At 39.1% G+C, this 25,268-nt stretch overlaps 1 protein-coding gene across 4 annotated transcripts in view; it reads right to left on the reverse strand.

Moving 5' to 3' along the window:
- PAFAH1B1 (platelet activating factor acetylhydrolase 1b regulatory subunit 1) overlaps positions 1-21,892 on the reverse strand; it is an 87,692-nt gene extending 65,800 nt beyond the window's left edge. For 2 of the 4 annotated variants that reach the window (XM_035027536.1, XM_035027538.1), the window contains exon 1: positions 21,545-21,892. The gene's annotated coding sequence lies outside the window, so the exon portion shown is untranslated. Of the gene's footprint in view, positions 1-20,718; positions 21,346-21,544 lie in introns of those variants that run through there. The other 2 variants (XM_035027540.1, XM_035027539.1) reach the window with 1 other exon arrangement.
- Between the last annotated feature and the right edge of the window lie 3,376 nt (positions 21,893-25,268).

Raw genomic sequence — 25,268 nt, forward strand, 5'->3', positions numbered from 1 at the left:
AAAATCTGTTATAAAAAGGGAAAATCCTTCATTGTTGAGGGAGAAAAAGTATTCAATAATGATCATTAGTTTTTCCTTGAAACTAACTTTCTAGCTCTCTTTCCCAAAAATCTAAAGTAAATACCTACCTGCAATTTATCCATAGCAGTAGTCCTATTAACTGCAATCTCAGGCAAAAAACAAAACAAAACATCTTACCTACCTACTAAGACCTCAGAGGAGGACATAAAGAATCCTAATTTCCAACACACTAATGCAACTGCATTTAGGAAGGACCTGCCTATGAATGCACCATTGCATGATAACCAAGGCATAGCTTACAAATTCAGGTTTAAGAGTACTTTTTTCCTTTAGTTAATCAATTAGCGAAAGAAAGTTAGTGATTCTCATCCTGGCCTGGCCCAGACTAATACTAAAATGTGAGTCAAAGAATCTAAGGAAAAGCTACCTAGAACACGAGTAAGGCCATTATCTCCAGAAGGGTATAATGATGCAGCATTCCACATGTTCAAGTCTTCATTATTAAATGTTTTATTTTGGGTACACTCCCCTTACCATGTTTTGCAATTTTCCTTTCCCCTTCAAGATTCAGCCTGAAAGCAGTCTATCACTACCTCTGTGAAGTCCACCTTGGCTAGCCCACTCCCCTTTGCAGAGGTAGGTTCCCTCTATTTTAGTCTTACTGTATCATGTATACATATATATATATATAACCCTAATAACCATTTACTGACACTACATGCTAGGCTTCTTTACTACAATGTTTAATTCTCACAATACCCAACAAAGAAACTAATATCCTCATTTAACAGATGAAGAAGTCATGTATCCAAGGTCAAACAGTTGGATATTGGCAGGACCAGGATTCAAACCAGGTTTGCTTTTGACTCCCACACCAATGGTTTCAAACAGCAGGAATGTGAACAGAGAGGAGGCCAAGTAGGCAAGACTCTCTTTTGATCTGCTTATATATTGAGTTTCTGCATACAAGGTTGTTTGGGAAAAATTTCCACTCTTAAGATAAATTTGAGGAGCACCTGGGTGGCTCAGTCTGACTCTTGATTTCAGTTCAGGTCATGATCTTGGAGTCCTGGGATTAAGACCTACTTCAGGCTCCACGCTCAGCAGTGGAGTCTGCTAAAGGATTTTCTCCCTCTCCCTCTGCCCCTTCCCCCGCTGCCTTCACACACACCCTCTCTCTCTCTCAAATAAATAAATCTTAAAAAAAAAGATAAATTTGAAAAATCACTGATACTACCTTGTGTCGCACATTCTTTCTAAGTAACTATATATATGCCATCTCCAGTACCACACTGACCTCCTTAGAAGGCAAACACTGAACTGAATTTCTTTGCCTCTAGAACCAGGCATAGGGTCTTGGCACTCAAAAAATGTCTGCAGGGAATCAAGCCTTCAAAGCAAAACTTTCCAAATTAATTAACTATACTTCCACAGTTACAGGCAATTATAGTTGGTTAGGCGACTGCCTTCGGCTCAGGTCATGATCCTGGAGTCAGTCCCGGGATTGAGTCCCCACATCGGGCTCCCTGCTCGGCAGGGAGTCTGCTTCTCCCTCTGACCCTCCTCCCTCTCATGCTCTCTGTCTCTCATTGTCTCTCTTGCAAATGAATGGAATCTTAAAAAAAAAAAAAAAATTTAAAGATTTAAAAAAAAAAAGCAATTATAAAATAATTTATAACTGCACAGCGATTTATACTTAATGAAATTCTTTCATATACATATTATCTTTTTTTTTTAAAGATTTTTTTTTTTAATTTATTTATTTGAGAGAGAGAATGAGGTAGAGAAAGCATGAGAGGGGGGAGGGTCAGAGGGAGAAGCAGACCCCCTGCCGAGCAGGGAGCCCGATGCGGGGACTCGATCCCGGGACTCCAGGATCATGACCTGAGCCGAAGGCAGTCGCTTAACCAACTGAGCCACCCAGGCGCCCCTACATATTATCTTCTTAAAAAAGAGAAACCAAGCCGAACGTTTTACAATGTTTTCCAAAATGCACATTTATTCAATATTCAAGGCTTTATTTTAATAAGACATCAGTTATCCAAAAACTGTCAAAAGTATTGGCAATGGGGCGCCTGGGTGGCTCAGATGGTTAAGCGTCTGCCTTTGGCTCAGGTCATGATCCCGGGGTCCTGGGATCGAGCCCCACATCAGGCTCCTGGCTCAGCCGGGAGTCTGCTTCTCCCTCTCCCTCTGCCTCTCCCACTGCTCATGCTCGCTCTCTCTCTCTATCTCTGTGTCTCAAATGAATAAATAAAATCTTTAAAAAAAAAAAAAGTATTGGCAAAAGTTATTAACCGTGTTTTATTTTGTTTTAATTGCCATACCAAAATACTATTAGGGTTCACCGTATTAAATTGCCAATAATGGAAATTACACAGGTTCAACCTAATACTTATCAATACTATTTAAAGAGTATTAGCAAAGTTCTCAGCATAAATAGCAGAACTTGAGGGATTTATTTACAGTTTTAACCAAAAAAATTAAGCAGAGTAACTCCCTCCTCTGTGATTTCATACTTGTTTGTATATATACACATAATTTAACAATTCTCACACTACACTCTAATTATCTGCCTTGATATCTCAACACCACTCCTCCAAAGCCTCCAACCTTGACATATTCCTCCTTGTATCTCTATCAAATATCATGGTAATTCTTTTTTTTAAAAAATCATGGTAATTAACATACAATTGGTATTTAGTAAATATTTCTAAATGACTTCTACAGGCATCATAGTAAAACTGAGATAAAAATCTACTATGTCCTCAGAACTAAAGATGCACTGTATCACTTTACTCTCATTCTACTTTTTTAAAATTCTAAAAAATTCAAATTTTGAAATGTAGGCAAAAATCAAAGTCCAGCTCCCTGGGGCTGGTTTCAATATAATTTTTTTCTTTTTAAAGGCTGAACACTGATTATACTACAACTTTAAAATTGAAGACCTTTTTACATTCTAACATGTGTATTACTTTTCCGGTTTCTGCTTATAAATGTTACATTTTCAGGTGACAATTAGACAGACATAGCTACAACAGCCCTGTAAGCCTGATGTTTTAAGTTAAAACTAAGTCACACACATGCACAAATCCAATGCTGTAACACAAGAAAAAAGTTTTCTAATGTTTTCCAATCACACAAATAACAGTGTATATACCGCTTTTTTTTTTTTAAGATTTTATTTATTTGAGAGAGAGAACAAGAGAGAGCAGGCGCAGGGGGAGGGGCAGAGGGAGAAGCAGAGAAGCCCGATGTGGGACTCCATCCCAGAACCCTGGTATATGACCTGAGCCAAAGGCAGACGCTTAACCGACTGAGCCACACAGGCACCCCGAAGATAGATTTTGTGCCTTTTTTTTGGGGGGGGGGGATAAGGTTTGGTGAATACTAACTAATGCAAATAGTCCATTATGACAATGCAGAAATCACTACAATTCTTAAGCAAGGGAGCAAGGTTTTAAAATTGGTATTTCATGGTGATTGTTTTGGAGATAATACATAAGAGATATTAAAGCAAGGGAAAGCTGGAAGTAGGAGATGAAAGAGGCCTGGACTGGGATGGAGCAATGGGAATGATGTGAAAAAAAGAGCTTTTATGGTCAAACTGCAATTAAGCAAAAGTGGAATTTTTTTTTTTTTTTTGGACACAGTCCACTACTTGCTGCTCTTGGCCTTGAAGATGACCTTCTCTAGTCCTAAAGACAGATGCCCTGTTTATATCCAAGGACAACTGCCCAGGTATTATGACAACACAACTGGAAAACATTTCAGTGTCTGAACTGATTTCTAGTTTGCTATTATCCATAGCAGTGTTTGCCTCCACTGAAACAGATAACAGATAACAGAACTATATTCTTGGTGTCAATTATTCAATTTGTTTACTGAGGATCTTCCAGGTACCCAGTATTCAAACCCAACAATACAGATCTGTGTCCCATATAGCTCAGCACATAGGAAAGCTGCCTATGACATAAAAGCAATGTTAAGAAATCGTTCCTGTCCATAAGAAACTTATACATGTTGAATATAATTGGAAGATATGAGCTATACATATCCTTTCATTCATTCATTGATTATTATGCTAGGCTCTGTGCTAAGAGGTTTTAAGATTAAACACGGTTAAAATGCAATCTATCCCTAAATTAAAGTACAATCTAGTTTAAAAGTAAGGTGGGAAGGAGGGGACGGGAAAGAAGGCAATAACAAGAATATAACATAAGCTGAAGACTAAGTCAGCTTTATAAACTAAAAGACTAAAAAAACAGAAGTGATTAGAAATTTTTGAGGCAGGTTTTGGAAGAAGGAAAAATAATATGTTGAATAAAACATGACAAATGCAAAATTACTTTAAGCAGTTGGAAAATACAGTGTTGCTGAAAAGTTGAGGCTAAAGATGGCAAACACAAGGAGTCATCAGAAACTAGGTTTTGACTGAATTCAAAAGATTCAGTAGTGAAGGTAACAAGATACAGAACTGTAGTTCTAGTACAGATGAAGAAAAAAATCTTATCTTTAAGGGGCAGAGCCATATTTTAGTATGTTTCTTGAGGGTAGAGACCATCTCTATTACAGACATAAATAAAAAACAATACCTCCTTACATTTAATCTATGCTAAAAACTATCATGAATCCTGATCCATAGGAATGGTCTTCTGCTGAGGCAAATTCTAGCAGCATAAAACAGGGTTGTGTATTGGCCCTTTTTTCTTTTAAGTGTATTTCTTAATGATTTTACCATTTGGGGATATTCTGGAAAAATAATGCTCTGTGTACCTTCAAACAAGACAGTCGTGTAGCAGATTTAAATTTTTTTCTAAGAGGAATCTTAAGCTACAAGCGCTCACACAAATTCTATCTGGGTAAACTAGGTTTTCACAAAAATATTTAAATCCTACATAAAAATGGTCTGTATTTCACGTACGGAACATCTGCACTTTAGGTGCTTGCCAAAGAAATCAATCTCAGTATGTATCGAAGACTGGGTTGAGAGAAATTCTATCCATCGGTCAGACCACAAAGGACAATTTACATACATTTTCAGACTGCCTTTCCCATGTGGTTGATCTTTCCATATTAAGTGTAATTAAAGACTAGACAACCATCTACCTTAGAGATGTTGATGAGGGTAATGATAAAACATAATCCCCGTTATGAAGACCCCTATGAAAAATTCTAATCTGACAGTGGTTAGTTATCTTTCTGAATTAACTAGTTTACTTTTATCATAAGAACATTGTGAAAATAACAGGTTTTTTCATTCTGTTAGCTCATAGAAAGCTAAGAGTTAAATTTGCGCTCTGCCTGTAGCAAGTACATTGTGCTACACCTTTTTGGCCTAGATTCTGATTACATTTTATCCTTACCCTTTGTTTGTTTCTTCTTTCTCTTCATTTTTTATTTTAAATATTTTATTTATTGATTTGACAGAGAGAGAGAGCCAGAGAGCCCAAGTAGGAGGAATGGCAGAGGGAGAGAGAGAAGCAGACTCCCCGCTGAGCAGGGAGCCTGATGCAGGGCTTGACCCCAGGACTCTGGGATCACGACCTGAGCCGAAGGCAGATGCTCAACCCACTGAGCACCCAGGCGCCCCTTTCTCTTCACTTTTAATCTATGGTATTTTGTAGTATGTGCATCTTTATAAACTGCCTTAAATAAAGGGTTACAAATCAAATACAGAAACTAAACAGGTAAAACTGTGAATCAGCTAGAAAAAAAGACAACAGTGATAGAACTGGTTTTTTTTGTTTTTTTTTTTTAAAGATTTTAGAGTCAGACACTTAGCAGACTAAAACATCCAGGCACCCCTAGAACTGGGTTTTTAATATAAGTTAAATTAAAATTAAAAATAAAATGATCAGAAAAAAGCATGACTGCGACCCAAACTCTGGACCACCTGGGGCACCTGGCTGACTCTGTCACTGGAGCGTGCTGGAGTGTGCAACACAATCTCAGGGTTGTGGGTTCGAGCTCTGTTTTGGGTGTAGAGATAACTTAAAAAGAAAACCCTGGACCATCCACTTGTAATCTGTGGATAAGGTATTTAATAAATACACAGTGCTGAAAGGTAGGATGGTTGAGGAGATTAAACCAGTTTTCAACCCCTCTGCTTAAAACCTTTCTAGAACAAGGGTCTATATAACAGCTTAAAAAAAAAAAAAAGGTGAATATCTTGCATTGTACAGAACTTCATGAATTACAAACTGTCTTTTTTTTTTTTTTAAGATTTTATTTATTTATTTGACAGAGGGAGATACAGCGAGAGAGGGAACACAAGCAGGGGGAGTGGGAGAGGGAGAAGCAGGCTTCCCACCGAGCAGGGAGCCCGACATGGGGCTCCATCCCAGGACCCCGGGACCATGACCCGAGCCAAAGGCAGACGCTTAACGACTGAGCCACCCAGGCGCCCCTACAAACTGTCTTAATATCTTTTTGATCTTCACCTGCACTGTGTCCTCACAGCTACTTATACAAGAATGCAGAGATCACAAACACAGGTCTACAGAGAACGCAGGTAATATAAATGAGAAAAGCAAGGAAGGTTGTAATGTTTCACTGGCGAGCTTATGCCCATCTAAAGGAGGGCAGCTGCAACTCTGCCTGGACCAACTGCCGCCATGGGAAAATGTGAGCCTCACAGTTGCAAGAGCTCCTAATTTTTCAGGATAATCCAAAAATGGAGACTTTATGCAAAATAGCTAATTTTTGAATGTTGACACAAAAGAATTTTTTTAACGATGCAAGGGAAAGAGAAATGCAATTACAGATTTGGTTTTGCTTAAAGGCTGCCTACCAGTGTGTAAATCCTAGCTCAGTACCGGATTAATATGGGTTTTTGAATAGTTGAAGAGACGGAAAGAAAAACAAGATTTAAGAATTTATGGTCTAAAAAATATATATATATCAGTGCTAACAATATGATCTATTCTATTTATTCAATTAAAAGCATACAAATTACTAAATAACAAATATTTAAATTAACCTTAGGATAAATTCTGCAACGCAAAAATAAAAAATAATTCTTTGTTATCTACAGACAGCTTCATGTTTACTGAAGTACTATCTGTAATGAAAATTTAGAAACAACCTTATATAACAAAATAAACTAGATCTACATATTAGTAATATATCTAGAAAACATTTTGTTAGGTTAAAAAATCTGTAGAATAATATACAGTATATAATTCATATAAATTGTAAGCATTATTGTTTTTTAAAGATTTCATTCATCTGAGAGAGAGAGAGAGGAACAAGCAGACTCCCCACTGAGCTGGAGCCTAACGTAGGGGCTTGATCCCAGGAACCCAAGATCACAATCCCAGCCAAAGTCAGATGCTTAACTGACTGAGCCACCCAGGTGCCCTTTAAGCATTATTTTTTGTTTTCTTTTGTTTTGTTTAAAAACTTTATTTGAGGGCGCCTGGGTGGCTCAGTTGGTTAAGCGACTGCTTTCGGCTCAGGTCATGATCCTGGAGTCCCAGGATCGAGTCCCGCATCGGGCTCCCTGCTCGGCAGGGAGTCTGCTTCTCCCTCTGACCCTCCCCCCCCTCATGTGCTCTCTGTCTCTCTCATTCTCTCGGTCTCAAATAAATAAAATCTTTAATAAAAAGAAAAATTTATTTGAGAGAGAACATGGGGGAGGGAAAGGGTAGAGGGAGAGGGAGAAGCAGGTTCCCTGCTGAGCAGGGAGCCTGGATGAAAGGCTGGATCCCAGGAGCTGAAGGCAGACGCTTAACCAACTGAGCCACCCAGGCGCCCATATTTTAAGAATTATCATACATAGTTTATGGATATGTATATGTATACTTTACTGTTATAGTATAAAAACAGAACAAAAGGATATATACAAACTTGAAGAGGAACTTTACCACTAGGAAGAGTGAGGGAGGGGTAACGGATTAGAAAGAGGTATAAAAGGGATATCAACTACAATAATGCTTTCCTTTTTTTTTTTTTTAAAGATTTTATTTATTTATTTGAGACAGAGAGAATGAGAAACAGAGCATGAGAGGGAGGAGGGTCAGAGGGAGAAGCAGACTCCCCGCCGAGCAGGGAGCCCGATGCGGGACTCGATCCCGGGACTCCAGGATCATAACCTGAGCCGAAGGCAGTCGCCCAACCAACTGAGCCACCCAGGCGCCCCTGCTTTCCTTTTTTTTTTTTTTTAAGATTTTATTTATTTATTCATAAGAAACAGAGACAGAGAGAGGCAGAGGGAGAAGCAGGCCCCCCGCGGAGCAGGGAGCCTGATGCAGGACTCGATACCAGGACCCTGGGATCATGACCTGAGGCGAAGGCAGACGCTTAACCATATGAGCCACCCAGGCACCCAAAAATGCTTTATTTCTCAAACTAAAGCAAATATGACAAAATGTTAACATCTGTCAATTCTGGTAGTAGTTTATGTGGATTTTTTTACATCACTGCAAGTACTTTTCCTGCATGTTCGATATATTCCATAATTAAAATAAATAACAAATTAAACTGGAGATATGTAAAATAAAAAAAAGCATTCTGAGTATAGGTCCCATCACAGGGCCTCCAACAGCAAGCTGATGAAAGCACTGAAGGAATAAATCCTACACTTTTGAAGTCCTACTATGTAGAATTTTGGAGTCCAATAGTAGAGGTTCAAATGTCAACCTGGCCACTTAAAAACTGTGTGACCTTACGCAAATTTTCAAATTTCCTAAGCCTATTTGCCCATTTATAAAAGGAGTTCTACTACCCACCTCAAATAGTTGTGGTGAAACTTAATGAGACAATCAGTGTTAAGAGCCTGCCTGCCATTTTAAATTCCCTCAACAGAGCTCAGGAATAATGAAGAGACAGTAATTTCACTTCGAAAAATGGCAATATGGCACAGTACCTTTTGCACTTTTACATACATAAGTAGAAGAGACCCTTGCTCTCCTAGTGTCCAAGGACAAGAACAAATCACTTTTGCCATCACAAGATGGCAGAAAGTAAAGGTGGACTGCCCTATTACCATTATCAATTCATCTTAATCATCTTCATCATCACCATTAATAACAATGACCAACATTTACTGAATGTTTAGTGAGTGCCAGGTACTGTTCTAGGCTCTTTAAATGCATTAACTCATTTGATACATCACATAAAATTTGATGTAAGCTAGAACAAGAGTGAAAGTAACAGATACCATAAGATTATGAACTGAGAAGAAAAGAAAATTTCTTTGAGATGAAAAAAATTAGGGAAAGTTGCCTGGAAAAGGAAAATTTGGTATGCAGATTTGAAAGACGGACAGGTGAGAATATACACCGAGGAAAAGAGAAGGGAGTGGCACAGTGAAAACACCTTAAGGAATAGGAAGTATCTTCATAAGGCTGAATTACAGGATACATGGCAGGCAGTAAGAAAAAGGATGAAAAGATGAGCCAGGACACAAGAAAACCCCTTGAGTACCTAATCTGTTTTAAGCTGGTATCTATTAAATAGCATGTTTCCAGCAGCATGCCCTTTGCCCTTTGCTCACTAATGACAGTAAAAAGCTGATTTTTGGCAAAGTGACTTCTCAGAACTGTGGTTCAGGAAAATTAATCTGGCTGCTTTATGTAGTATCCCACATCTACCTCCTAAACCTTTCTCTCATCAGTAACCTTCACCGTCATGATCTTATTTCAAGCACTAATCATTCTTTCCTGAAAAAGTTTCCTAAGTGACCTCCAAACTCCAATCTACATCCCTCACTGCCACCCACATAAAACTATCTAAAATACACATCTGATCATAATGCTCATCTTTGCTTGGAACTGTTTGTTGACTTCCAAATTGTCTACCATATATATACAGAATATAATTTACAAAGTCTATCAGTCTACCTTTGCAGCCTCATATCCATACATACCTACAAATCCCCTCTGCCCAACTACTTTCCAGCATACACATAATAGTTCTTCATGCTTGTATCTGTGCATGTTGCTATTTCCTCTACCTAATGGCCCTGCAATACCTAAGTGACAGATATCATACATAATGTATATCACTATAATCCAGGACCCAGATTTTAAATACTACATAAGGAGGAAAAAAAAAAAAAACCTACATAAGGATATTAAATTTCCTATCCATTTAATTATATCACTAAGAATCTAGAGAAAATTCAAATCCAAAAGTTCTATTTTCAATCAAGTTTCCCCCCCCCTTTTTATAAAACCATTTGAATGGTAAAAACAAAGAAGCATTCTTAAAATCTGACAAATCCTTAGACTTAAAACTACTGTAACACTGTATGTTAACTATACTGGAATTAATAATAATAACAATAATAGTAATAATAAAATAGCCCCCCCAATCTAACAAATCTAGAAATAGAGAGGGGAGCAGGGAGCTAAGGTTTACCCAAGAAATGAATAAGTGATTAAATATTCTGGCTATTAAGGTTTATTACCATATTTTCATAAACAATGAAAAAAATTGGATATAACAGAATTAACAGATTTTAATGTGTTTTTTTTTTTTTAATATTTTATTTATTTGACAGAGAGAGACACAGCGAGAGAGGGAACACTAGCAGGGGGAGTGGGAGAGGGAGAAGCAGGCTTCCCGCCGAGCAGGGAGCCCGATGCGGGGCTCGATCCCAGGATCCTGGGATCATGACCTGAGCCGAAGGCAGACGCTTAACGACTGAGCCACCCAGGCGCCCAAGTTTTAATGTTTTTAATGATTAAACAGTCACTTCAAAATTTTTTAAACTATTACGCCATGGTGCTAGCTATTATCTTTATAATCATAAATCTCAACATAAAGATATAACATAAAAAACACCTAACAAAATTATTATTCAAGCCTTCTGGCTCTTTGGAATTGACCTAAATAAGAGTTTTCTGCATAACAGTATATCTCTCTTTTTTTTTTAAAGATTTTATTTTCTTTATTTGACAGAGTGAGAGAACTCGAGAGAGGGAACACAAGCAGGGGGAGCAGGAGAGGGAGAAGCAGGCTCCCCGCTGAGCAGGGAGCCCAATGCGGGCAGGGCTCAATCCCAGTACCCTAGGATCATGACCTGAGCCTAAGGCAGACGTTTAACAATGCCCCCATAACAGTATATCCTTAAAGAGAAATTTATCTCTACCTAGAAAAAAACAATGGCCTATTAATCTAGAGAAATTAAAAACTATCTTAGGCCATTAGTTCTCATTTTTATGGAACCATCACAATATACCCCCAAAGCTTCAAATACCACTAGCACAGAGAATATCTAAGATCAAAAGTACTTTAAAAAGTACTGCTTTAGAAATGTTAGAAATAATACTTTATGTGGGAGTCAATCTTGACTCTTGACTTTATTCCTCTATAACCGATTACTTTGATCTGCCAAGTTTACCTCCTCAACATTTGTTGGATTATTCTTTTGTCTATGCATACCACCATCATCTCTCACTTGGACTAATTTCAACAGGTCTGCCAAAATCCAGTCTTGGGCTGTTAACATCTATCCTCTACACAGCTTGCAGAACCATCTATTTAAGATATAATCTAACCATATCACTTCTCTACCTAAAAACAAAACCTTCATCGGCCCCCTATTTTTTTTTTTTTTAATTTTATTTATTTATTTGACAGAGAGAGACACAGTGAGAGAGGGAACACAAGCAGGGGGAGTGGGAGAAGGAGAAGCAGGCTTCCCGCAGAGCAGGGAGCCCGATGCAAGGCTCGATCCCAGGACCCTGGGATCATGACCTGAGCCAAAGGCAGATGCTTAACGACTGAGCCACCCAGGCGCCCCTCGGCCCCCTATTTTTTACTTAATATTTATATAGCACTTACTATATGCTAGTCACTGCTTTTAAGTGTTTTACAAGTGTTCATTTACTCCTCATAACTCCTTAGGAGAATTTAAGTAACTAGCCTTTATATAGTGTGCACGTGTGTGTATGCACACACGTGTGTAAAATATAGATAACACAGTTATGTAAGCAACAGAGCTGAAAGCTGAACCCAGCACCTGGGCTCCATAGGTGGGGCTCTTCATCACTCAACTATGATGCCTCCCTACTTCCTAAAGTCCACATGCTTCAAAATAGTTTATAAGGCCTTTGATGAGTATCTGATCCCTGCCCACTTTTCAAGTCTCATTTCTAATCAGGTCCCACTTTGCTCACACTCCAGTAACACTGAGCATCATGTAATGTAGGTCAGGTCTTCCCTCTCCCCACTTTGTGACCTTTATGATTCTACTGCTGTCCCCAGTCTGGAGCACCTTCTAGTACCTCATCATGGTTCCTACAACAGACTGCACTGAATACATCCCGATGACAGAATCAATTTTTTAATGCTTCATAAGGTTAGTGAGCAATAAGAAACAAAAATTTCCTATTATTAATTACACTGGCAGACATATGAAACAAAAAAACACCAAGTGTTTTAGGACTCAAGTCTCCAGTACACCTAACTGGTTATCCAGTTAAAACACACACAAACAACAATAACCAAAAAACCTTCCCCAACCTTGGTCCTGCTTCAACTCTTTCTTAAGTCTATGATGGAGCCTGGAAATTTACATTTTTAACAGATAAAAACCTACCTCTGATGAAGATGGTCCATTAACACCCTGCTTTACAGGCCAGATCAAGGTAATCAGGCCAGATCAACTCCTCTATACTAACTCATGAACCCAGCCATACTGAACTACTTGGAACTTTCCTCACCAACCAAGCTGTATTCATGAGACTGGGTATAAATCACTTCCTCTGCCTGGAACCCCAAACAATGTGACAGGATTTCTTCAAAAATGTTCAACACCTTTGTGAAGACTTCCTTGAACAGTCTGGGCCCTCATCACACCAAGTACGTATTTTGATTATAGCAGTGTTATGCTACCTTTGCATATTAAATTATGTGTTTATATACTTTAAGACCTTCAAGGGCAGGGACTGACAATCATGTTTGTATCCTTAGTACTTGGGATACAATTTAGCTAAATTAAGTGTCTGCTGGACAGAAAATCTGATGAAAATTTATTTGTTTTAAAGATTTGTTTTTAGAGAGAAAGAGTGAGAGTGCAAGAGGAAAGGGAGAGAAAGAATCTCAAACAGCCCCCACTGAGCATGGAGCCCAAGGCAGGGCTCGATCTCACAACCCTGAGATCATGACCTGAACCAAAAACAAGAGTCAGACGCTTAACTGACAGAGCCACCCAGGCACCTCTAAAAAAAAAACAACAACCAAAAAAACTGATGAAAATTTAGAAGAGAAATATATCTAATGGTGTTGGGTATTTTTTAAATTTTTATTTTTTAATTTTTATTTTTTTAAGTAGGCTCCAGGCCCAGCATGGAGCCCAACGCATGGCTTGAACTCACAACCCTGAGATCAAGACTTGAGCTAATATCAAGAGCCTGAGCCACCCAGGTGCCCCAGGATTTTTTTTTTTTTTTAATAGAAAACCAATGCAAGTCTCTATATAAGTGTTACAATGGAAGGGCAAGATATAAAGAATGTAGTAACTGCAATTCTCAAAAATAATCTTACTCTCAAATTATAAATTCTCCTTAATATGAAATAATATCTTTTAGGACAGGACATGGATTTACCAGTTCTGTTTTGAAAGTAAGAGTCTAATCAGTCAAAATGTTCTGTTTTCTGCTGCACTATTTAAAATTTATTATTTGGAATATTCAAATACTAGGAAAGAATCAATGACTAAGATACCCTATTTGCTTTGCTTCTCAGGTCACAGCAGTCTCCCTCTAAACAAGCCCCAAATGGAGAAATGGGGAGCTCTTCTCTAAAATCCCAACACTGAACTTTACTCTCAGAATAATTTCTAGAGGGATATATAATACACTTAAATATATTTCTTCAAAATTTTTCTTTGATCTTTAGTTTCCAAACTATAGTTACAATACTGTTTAGAAAACCAGGCAAAATTTAGGTTATTTGATTTAATATTTAAGATTCTAAACAAAATTTTTCTGATAGTCAAAAATGTAAATTGTTTTAATAAATGGGGGAGAGGAGATGAATCTATTTTACAGAAGAACTCCAATTAACACATGTAAACACTGCCCCCTTCCTAAACACTGAACTTGACTAGCTTCCAAAGGATAAAGTAGGAGAAAGAAAAAATACCTTTAGGGTAGAGAAAACTGGCACATACTATATCAACTAAATGATGAAGGTTAACACCACCAGGGATGTTTTGTGTGTATCATATAGCCCTAGACATGATATGATGAGAAGTGCACTTCACCTCTGTGGTATTTCTCCCCAAATCCCTTAACCCCAGTCTATTGAAAAAACACCACACAAACCCAGTTTGGGAGACATCTTACTGGATACCTGACGAGTACTACTCAAGACTGTCAAGGTAATGAGAAACAAGGAACCAATTAACTGTCACAAGCCAGAAGAGGCATAACCAAATGTAATATGGTACCCTGGGCTGGATCTAGAACAGAAAGAGGACATTAATGGAAAAACTAGTCAAATCCATATAAAGTCTGGAGTTTAAGTAACAGTAAATACAAAGACTGACAAATGTACCTCAAAAATTAAAATGTTAACAACGGGGAAAATTGGGTCCAGGGTGTATGAACTTTCCGCACTATCTTCACAATTTGTCTGTAAATCTAAAATTATTCCAAAATAAAAACTTTAGGGGCACCTGGGTGGCTCAGCTGTTAAGCATCTGCCTTCGGCTCAGGTCATGATCCCAGGTCTTGGGATCGAGCCCCACATCGGGCTCCCTGCTCGGCGGGAAGCCTGCTTCTGTTCCCTCTCTTGCTGTCTCTCTCTCTCTGTCAAATAAATAAATAAAATCTTAAAACAACAACAACAACAAAACTTTATTAAAAAAAACACAGGAAAAATGTGTTTAAATTAATTTAAATTAAATTAATAATATTTAAAAGTACAAAAATGTTCTGATTGTTAAAGATGTAAACCATACTTTACAGTTTAAATAAAATGCTTATTTGCAACATACTTTTACATTAAAAAAAAAAGAATTATTCCATTTGGCACTCATTTACATAGCACTCTTTGCCTATTAAGAAACTTTGAGGGGTGCCTAGGTGGCTCAGTCGGTTGAGTGTGGGACTCTTGATTTGGGCTCAGGTCATGATCTCAGGGCGGTGAGATCAAGTCTGCATCAGGCTCCAAACTCAGTGTGGAGTCAGCTTCAGATTCTCTCTCTCCCTCTGCACAAGCCTCTCTAAATATACATACATACATACATACATACATACATACATACAATCCTAAAAAAAAAAAACTATGAACACATCACTGGTTTTCAGATACACATAACGAATACCAAAGAGAAAAAAAAAATCCCTAACATTAATTCTTAAGAAATACACTTAAGGGGGGTGCCTGGGTGGCTCAGTCGTTAAGCGTCTGCCTTCAGCTCAGGTCATGATCCCAGGGTCCTGGGATCGAGCCCCGCATCGGGCTCCCTGCTCGGCAGGAAGCCTGCTTCTCCCTCTCCCACTCCCCCTGCTTGTGTTCCTGCTCTCACTCTCTCTCTCTCAGTCAAATAAATAAATAAAATATCAAAAAAAAAAAAAAAAAAAGAAATACACTTAAGGGGTCCCTGTGGGGGCTCAGTCAGCTGAGTGTCTGACTTTGGCTCAGGTCATGATCTCAGGGTCCTGGGATCAAACCTGGCATCCGGCTCCCTGCTCAACAGGGAGTCTGCTTGTCCCTCTGCCCCCCCATTCCATGCTCTCTCTCTCAAATAAATAAAATCTTAAAAAAAAAAAAAAACCTACTATATTAATATATTGACTACTTATTTGATTAACTGCATGTTAAATTCTCCTTTAAAAAGTCTCTAACAATAAAAAAAATCATTTACTGAAGGATTTATAGGCCATTCTTCATTCAATAGTAGCCATTATTCTGAGTTAGATACTGTCAACATTATCCACTTATAGATAAGAAAACTGAAGCTGCTGCTCAAAGAACATAGCTGGCAAATTGTGGAATTAGGACTACTAAAATATTCAGATATGGTTTCAGTCAATAGCTTAATCTGTTTTCTGTGATAAGGCTTAAAAAATAAAAATTAGCAACAAAAAACCAAATAATAAAACTGACTCATCTTCATCTTCCCTTTTTTGGCAGTCAGCATATTTTTTCTTAAAGTTTTTATTTTATTTATTCATTTAAGTAATCTCTACACCCAATGTGGGGCTCAAGCTCATGACCCGAGATCAAGAGTCACACACTCTTCTGAGCCAGCCAGGCATCCTGCAGTCAGCCTATTTTTGATAAAATAAAAACAAATATGGAAAGATGAATAAAATATGCCTTAAGCATACAGAACACTAATATCACAAAACATCTTTCTATCTTTGCCATAGACTTATTAAAGTGGATTAATCAATATGCAAAATCTTAATAAACATAAAATTTTCTATGCATTTAAAAATTAAAGTCCTTGAAAATTTCCCAGATTCTTAATTTCACTGTTATCAAAAGACAGTCTCTCAGAAAATTTGTTAACAGCCTTAGTTAACTGTCAATAATTCTTGTCAACACGTAAGAGCTCAAAGAACACATAATAAAAATGCAAAAAACAAATAATTACAAGATGCAAACGTAATGCGTCCAGGTGGGTTAATTCAGTTCTTATGGATGAGAATTTTGTGGCCCTGACAGGTATGTCGGGAGTGTGACCCTGTTCCCTGGAACAACATAAAATCCCTTTAAAGGAAGTATGAACACTTCTCCCTCCTTCACCTCAATTCCTGAAAGATCACTGGAAGTCAGCTATTACAAAGAGCTATAGCTTAGCACATTTCCTTTCACATAACCCTGCATTCAATCTATTACAACAAATATTTATTTACTTATTAATACAACTTATGTATATTTACTTAAATATTAATTTAATACTTAACATTAATTTATTAACACTTGCTTATTAATACTACCAGCATGTATGCAACAAGTATTTATTTACTTATTAATACTTCTGTAAAGCAGTATCAGGCACTCTCTGGGAGTCCCTACTCAAATGCCTAAGGCGTTATGTAAGCAAAATAGTTAACAATACAAGACTGTATGTTAATAAATGCCAATTTAAATGATGCAGACAATAAATGCTAATGGACTTTCACCATTTTAGAAAAGGAAGAAATTCACAAACACAAGAATAGTCATAAAAAGGGTCCATTTTGTCAAAAGAATAAGAAATCATGCAAGGCAATACCCAAGTGGTTAAATTCCTATATTTACCTCAATCTAGCTGCTACCCCAACATGTGACCTTAGGGAAAGACATTCTCTAAATTTTAGTTTTCTCACCCATAAAAACACAAATCTGCCTCCAAAAGTAGCAGAACAAATGAAAATGAGTACCACATTCAATATATTTACAAAGTTCCAGAGAAATGTTTATGACACTGTTAAATGACAGTAACTTTAGAGGATACCTTTCCAGAAATATCCTTAATGCACAGATCAATCCTACCTAGGGACATTTCAACCAAAAGCCACCATCTTTTAAAGAGAAAACAATAAATCAAAATAATAAGCACTTATGATGCCTGCATCCACGAATATAAAGCATTTCACAAATATCAGTTATATCTAACTGCCATGGCAAGGTTAAAAATTATACACATAGGAGTTTAGACACATAAACCAAGGTTCTATTTAAATAACTACCTGAAAATGTCATGCCAAACCAGCAACAAAGCTAAAACAATCCAAAAAGCCTTAATTGCAGTTCATTATTAGGCTCATATATTATAACATTTTTCTTCATGAATACAGATTTCTCAAAACACCTGGCCTTTACAACTAAGATTCACTCTACAGCTAAACAACTTCAGGAGAACAGGTTTTCATCTTTTTTTTCCCTTTATCTTTTCAGAACTCATTGCATACCATTAGTTTTATTTTAAATAGAGCAACATTTTAAGTAAAAACAATTACAGTCCTACTGTAGAAGACTTAAGAACAGTGACAAAGAATTTCCACTTCACATTTAACTATTTCTCTTTCCAACATACATGAAAACAGGTTACCTGTCATAATGAAATATTTTCAAAATAGAGACTTAGACATGAATAAAAAAATCTCTTCTAGGACCACAGCAGACATTGGCCAGCTCAGTTTAAAACCAACTGAGCCTTAAGTCCCTTTGGCAAAAGAGTATGTGACTCACTATTGTAGAACTCAAGGGAAAGAATTGGAAAATTCATTCTGATTGCCCTAAGATTTTGCTTTGAGTCTGTTTTTTAAAGACACCGCCATACTGTTGTCAACTTCCATAGTTTCTATGGCTTGTTTATTAAGATGACAAGTTGTGAGTAAGGTGAGCCATATGTAAACAAAAAGTAAGGTCCTATTTTTTCTTGAATACCTAAAATATGAGCCACAAGGTGTATACATGCACGTATATGTGTGTGTATGTGTAGTATGTATTGACATACATATTACTTAGTACACAAAAGGGAAACATTTACATTGAAAAAATAGAGACAATGAAACATGGATGTTCTAGCTTAGAAAAAGAAAAGTTATGATACTGATTCTTCCCCTCCAGAAACATCTCCAAATTTCTTATATTCTAAAGTTATTTTAACTGGAAAAATACATACCAAATAATTCTACTAAAAAAATGAAATCTATCCCAATCTCATTAAAAGTTTTATAAATATAGGATTATGAAGAATTTTAAAAACTGATCTCCAAATTAAGCAAAAGATCCTGTCACGTGTATCAGAAACATCCACAGATACATATTTGGAACTAAAGCTCTCATAAGTCAAATTATTTTAAGCTCCTGATCAATGAATAGTCTACTGAAAAATCACCGCTCTTAGTGCACTTCTATACCTTCAAATACTAGGATGGGAATATGTCACATAACAGTGAATTATCATTCTCTACCTTACTCATTCCTCACCATATGAACCCTTCTACCTTCTAATCACATTAAAAATAACAAAAGTGTGAAAATATATCATACACTGACAAACAGTCTTAAGTCTCATCAAAATCACATTTACCATATGAATCTGACATTCTTTTGAAGATGTCTATTCACATGAATGCTTGATGGAAGACATTAAAGTGACCTACCCTCTCTTGTGGTAGTACCTTACAAAAGGTCCCTTTCAAGGGACAACACAAGAAGAAAACCTTTATAAATAGCCTTTTACACAAATTATCTTATCCTTTTTTACTCATCTTTGATATTATTAAAAAATCAGATTTACTGTTCCAATGCAAACTACAGTAAAAGAAAACATCTATAGTATTCTTAGATTTTTGCCATATTTTCTATTGCTATTTCTTGCCCAATATTTTTTGCATTCATTAACTTACATTTACTTGACTAAAACAATAAAAAAAAACATTAACACGGGTTGTATATATGTGTGTGTGTGTGTATGTATACACAAATACAGAGAGACAATAAGTGTCTGCTTTAGAGCAGGGACATTGCTTTTTACCCCAATTGCAAAAATGTTGGAAACTAAAAACATCAGATTTTAAAATTTACTACAGAGAAATACCTTTGTTGTAGCACCAATTAGTATCCAATAACCTTACAAAACATAAGCAAAAGAAAAATGCTATGAAAGGGCAATCTAGCATTTCACAGCTTCTGCTCTCTTACTCCACCCAGTCTCCTCAGCTCAATGGCTGTTCACAGCATCCACAAATATTAGCCCATTTTTAAAAGGGGAGGGGATGGGTACCAAAATAGGGTTATCTCTAACAAAATCAATATATACAGGAGTATCTGGTGAAAAATTGGGTTCCTTTCTCTGATTTATAAAAAAAATAACAGCTTCAAATTTGTTTTAAGAGATCCTCCCCTTCTGAACAATCCAAACAATGATCATTTATAATAGAACATGAAAGAATAAATCACCCTAAATACAGATTACACTTATGCTTTAATAAAAACTGCAACTTGCAATTGCCAGTTATTTTGGAAAACTGTGTCTTGAAAGATACCCATGAGATATTAAAAGCTAGCTGATGTCTTAGAAGCAAATCAGAATTTTTTTAAGTAAAAGCTTTTTATTCAACATTATATCACTGCCGACATACTCAGGCAGGAAATTTTCCTGATTAAAAGACTGAACCCTGCAGTAATCAAGCCCTGCTGCAGAAAAAACACACACACACAAAAAAAATTTTAAGCAAATACTACTGTGGCAAAGGAGGAGGGATGACATTACTGGTATGAAAGGCCCAAGCTCTCTCCTCCGCCCTAGACTCAAAACGAAATTCACACAAAACAACCCACCTCCCAACAAAAATAGAATTACCAAAAATGGCATAAATTTTTTGTTTAGCCTTTAAAGCGTTATGAATCTTGAGGACTATGTGTTAAAGTAGAGGTCGGGATAACAGTAATATCTTTATTCTCTCCCGAATGCCTCTTAAGGAAGGGGGGGGGGGACCTTGGCATGACATCGCCCATTGAGAATGAAACCACAAATCTGGTTCTTCTCTTCAAAAGCACAAATTCTTAACCAAAGGACTGATGTAATTTGGACCCAAACGCCAACCCCAAAAGAAAATTTCCTGCCCTCCTCCCAGGGAGTTTCTTGCTAAGTCACTGAAGAAAGGTGGAAAAACAAATAAAGCCAAGGCACCTTGCTCTCTTATCTAAAATATTGAAAACCTACTCCTCTTCTCTACTGCTGAGAGAGCTAAAATCTGCCCACCACCTCAAGGACATTTTCTATTTTCTCACCTGGGAGACTAAAGGCGGCACTGCGTTTCCTAAAGGAGTGGGGAGATCAGATGAAGAGGAAGGGCTGAGGGCCTCGAAGCTGTGTTACAACGTCAAAAGGCAACTCCCGTCTCAGGAGCCAGGGGCAGAAAAGAAAAACCTGCCCGATTCGGTGGGTGCATGCGGCGGATGGTTCCGAGGGTCGGACCGCTCTCCAGCGGGTGCAGAGGCTGGACCGCCGCACGAGGGACCAGGGAAGGGGTGGGCCGTCCTCCTCAGGCCAACCCCATCCTAAGGACAGGTGGGGGACGCAACGCCTGAAGGCCCTTGGGCGCCCAGGCCGCGCGGAGCCGAGCACGGTCCCCGAGCCGCCGACCACGGGTGGGGTGGGGGCTGCGGCCCTCGCCTTGCGCGGCCAGGGAGAAGAGCGCCAAACCCTTTCCCAAGATCAGAGAGCGACCTGCTCTCCACGCCCTTCCTACCCAAGAATACTTTTCTTGCTAAGTCACTGAGGGAGGAGGGCGATCTCTTCCCGGGGAGGGCCGCGGGTGGAGTCGCGGCGGCTCCGGCACCCCCCGAAGCCGGGTCGGGGAGGAGGGGAGCGAGGGCAGCGCCCTCCCCGGCCTGTCCCCCCTCCTCCCGTGTCTCTCACTCAACGGCCGTCGCGGCCGCCATTTTGAGAGCGAGGAGAGAAGAAGAAGGAGGAGGCGGCGGCGGCAGGGGGAGGGGAGAATGGGAGGGAGGGGACCGGCGCAGCCACCTCGTCAGGCCGCCCGGCCCGGCCCGCAGCCGCCCGAGCGCCGTAGAGAAGACAGAGGGGAGGGCACAGACCCCCTCGCCGCCTTACCGGAGCGCTGCTCCGCCGCCTCCGCAGGGCCTCTTCCGTCCTTCACTCCCATCCACCGGCGGGGGAGGGGGAGAGGGAGAGGGAAGGGAGGAAGGAGGGAGGGAGGGAAGGAGGGAGGGGGAGGATGGCGCGCTGGGCCCGGTCCCGGGGAGGGGGAGGGGAGGGGAGCGGGCGGGCTCCTCAGCCGTTCCGGGGCTCGAGCCCAAGCCTGGCGCTCGCGGCTTTTCTCGCTCGCGCCCGAGCGCTCCTCCTCCTCTTTCTCGCTCCTTGGGCCCTGGGATCGCTGCTCGTTCGCTCGCTCACTCGCTCTCTCAGCCGCCGGACTCCGCCGCCGCCCCGCCGCTCCAGCTCCGTCTGTCACAGGAGCTGCCCCAACGCCCTGACGTCACCGCGCCGCCGCCGCCGCCGCCGCCGCCGCCGCCGCCGCCCCAGACCCGCCGGGATGAGGGAGGGGAGGGGGGCCGGGAGCGGAGAGGGCTGCGGCGCATGCGCCGGCCTGGGCCGGGCCCTGAGCCTCGCTGCCTTCCGCTTAGCCCGCGGGCTGGCGGTGCGGTGTGGCGGTACCGAGTGGCGGGCGGAGGAGTTTGCGCAGGAGGTGCTCCTCGCGTTCTGCTCGCCTCTGTAACCTTGGGTTCCCTCTTCCTAGACCCTCGTGTGATGGCTCAGGCACCTCGTGAACTCCGGCTGTGTTCACCTCCCCGCCCTGCTTTTGCCCACAAACAGAGCTCTCCCCGTTTCTCTCCGCCAACAGCGGGGACCCGTTGGGACCCGTGGATTCCGGGCCCCGATAGGCTTCAGAATAATGTGGAGCCCAGGCCAAGCTGTGGCCCCTTCTACCTCCGGCCTTAAGGTTCATTTCCCAGTTTGGTGGGGGCGAAGAGGAGGGAAGTAGGTTGGGTTGGTTTGGAGAGAAGAGCTGTTGAGGCTAAAAGGCTGATGGAAAGCCCAGTTGTTTTATTTTTTATTATAGATTTTTAATTGGGAGGATTCGCTTTTAGACATGATTCAGCTGTTTTTTTCCTTAGTCACACACACGTTTGAGACACTTGAAGTCTCAAAATTGACACCCAAAGAAAGACCTGGAACTTTATCCTCAGAAGGTGCTCACGCCTGCGTGTATGTGCGTGTGTGTGTGTGTGTGTGTGTGTTTGCTAAATTATAGGTTTATATACTGATGACAAGTCTTGGGGATTTGCAGTCTATTCCACACGGAGATATTTGATTTAAAATAGGCCAGATTTATACTGCACTGTATGTTAACTAAAATTTAAAATAAAAATAGGCTAGATTTGAAGTTCTGAACCTTTCAATATGGAATATTTTCTTAATAAGTGGTACCTAGTATGATTATCTATTTAATTTGTATTTTCCAAGGAAACTCGTTTTCTAAAACATAGGTTTAGGCTTTTGTTTATTGATTTTATTAATTCCCTGTGTAGGTAAATGCATACACTGACTTTGAGAAGCAACTGGGTTAATGAAAGAGATAACTTGGGTATGAATCCTGGATCAGCCATTTACCAGAAGTGCAACCTTTGCTAAATTACTCTCTGGCCTGGGTTTCTCTATAAAACAGACCTAATGAAATAGCTAACTTATAAGACTTCTGTGAGAAATGGGGAGGTGATGCTGTATGTGTGATATATAGTCCTTAATGGGGAATCCTAGGTAACTCATGTAACCATTTCTGTTGCTTGATACCAAAGCAAGTTCACTTTTCCAGAGGAAGGTTGTCTCTATCCCTGGAGGTGTTCAGGAAGAGCATGAGTGAGGGTTGGTTGTCTGGAGGGCTTGGGTTTTTCTTCATGAAGGCAGGGAAGGAAGTCAAAGGGTCTCTGGAAGATCTTTTTCAGGTTTACAGCTTTGGAGTTCTCCAGTTAGACAAGGACAACAAGAAGAGGCACAGAGGTTTGGTCTGTGCTGTGTCCGGTAACAGTCAGTAAACATGAAATAAATTAACCTCTCTTGTTCTAAGAATCCACCTTTGGTTCATTTTTACCTTTTTAAAATATTTATTATTGTGTGATATCACACTACTTAGTATTTAATAGCTGAGTAAATCAGTTATTTTTAAAATGAATGTTCCAAAAGCCAACAGAATTGCCCAGAAAGAAATCAGAATCACACTGATAAACACTGATTTAAGACAAGTAGGTAGTACTGACTGCTGTAAACCTTGAGCTCATAGACTCATGTATTTAGAATCTTTAAAATCTGTTTTTATGTAATTATACACTAAACTGAGATCAGGTTTTATTTCTGTAGCACTCCTTTAAAATACAAACTCCCTTGGGAGGAATGTATAAAAACTTTCCTTGGATTATAATTTTTCCAAACAGAAATAAAACTGTTATATGCTTAACTTGATGTGGAGTGATGTGTTATGGTTCTGTGCACTTTCTTTTCAGTTGCTAAAATGATAGATCCATCTTAATAAACACTTGTCTTTTGAGAATGGAGAGTTAGGACATCTATGCCATCCATCATAATTCATAAGGACTTACATAGAACCTACTACATCCAGCCAGGAAACATTTAATAATGAATATTTTGGATGATGTTTCTTGAGAAAAGATTAAGTATAAACATCCATTTTACTTACCACAATTTAACAATCTCCCCACTCATTTGAATTGCAGATCTTTATTTTTCCAGCAGACATTTTCAAAATGGAAACATTTGTTTCAATTGCTGCAGTAGAATTAGTGTTAGTTTAAACAATTCTGCAAATAAGTTAACTGGAAGAAGCACTCCAGAAATACTACTGGGGAGAGGACAAAATGTCTTCTAAAATCTGTTTACAATGGGAACAAATGTTTTTTTCTTTTTTTAAATTATTACTTTTATTATTACTTTTTAATTCCAAAATAGTTAACATACAGTGTTATATTAGTTTCAGTTATAACAATGAGCATAAATGTTAAAACTTTGAGAATCAAACTGTCCTCCGTTCAAAGGAAAAGACACATTGTTGTGTGTTCATATTTGATAGAAAACAATTAGCAAATGGTGAGAAAATTCAGGTATACAATTTATGTGAATCAAAGTCCCATCAAAAAACCATGACCCAAATGTCAAGAGACTCACTATAGGAGATTTTAGCTAATTAATTTGTGTACCTGCATTTCTCCAAAGCATGGATATGTCAGTGAGGGCAAGTCCAACTAAACTAGTCATTCTTCATCTCAGCATCATGACATCCTCATGTGTCATGAACATTGGGAAGCCGTAGAAACAAAGACTATTAAAAGAGGGGAAATTCTCAACCTGGACATAGAAAAAATGTTTAGAAGTTACACTTGGTGATCTGAAAACTTTAAAAATATGTATAGAAAATAATTTCTAAAATGCTAAAATACAAAAGGACATATCAAATTCATTCAAGATGTCACCACCATAGATCATGAAGAAAGTAAAACAAGCTTTCTTCCCTTTTATGTCTGTGTGTACACCTAGTAGAGTAAAAGATTCTCACTGAGAGGACTCAAAGAAGGCTTTATGAAGGAGGTGATTTAAAGCAGACCTTAAGGGGCGCCTGGGTGGCTCAGTTGGTTAAGCGACTGCCTTCAGCTCAGGTCATGATCCTGAGTCCCGGGATCGAGTCCCACATCAGGCTCCCTGCTCAGCAGAGAGTCTGCTTCTCCCTCTGACCCTCCTCCCTCTCATGCTCTCTGTCTCTCATTCTCTCTCTCTCTCAAATAAATAAATAAAAATCTTCAAAAAA

The sequence above is a fragment of the Mirounga leonina genome, unplaced genomic scaffold (genome assembly GCF_011800145.1).
Source record: "Mirounga leonina isolate KUSES-001 unplaced genomic scaffold, KU_Mleo_1.0 Mir_200, whole genome shotgun sequence".
Lineage (NCBI taxonomy): Eukaryota > Metazoa > Chordata > Mammalia > Carnivora > Phocidae > Mirounga > Mirounga leonina.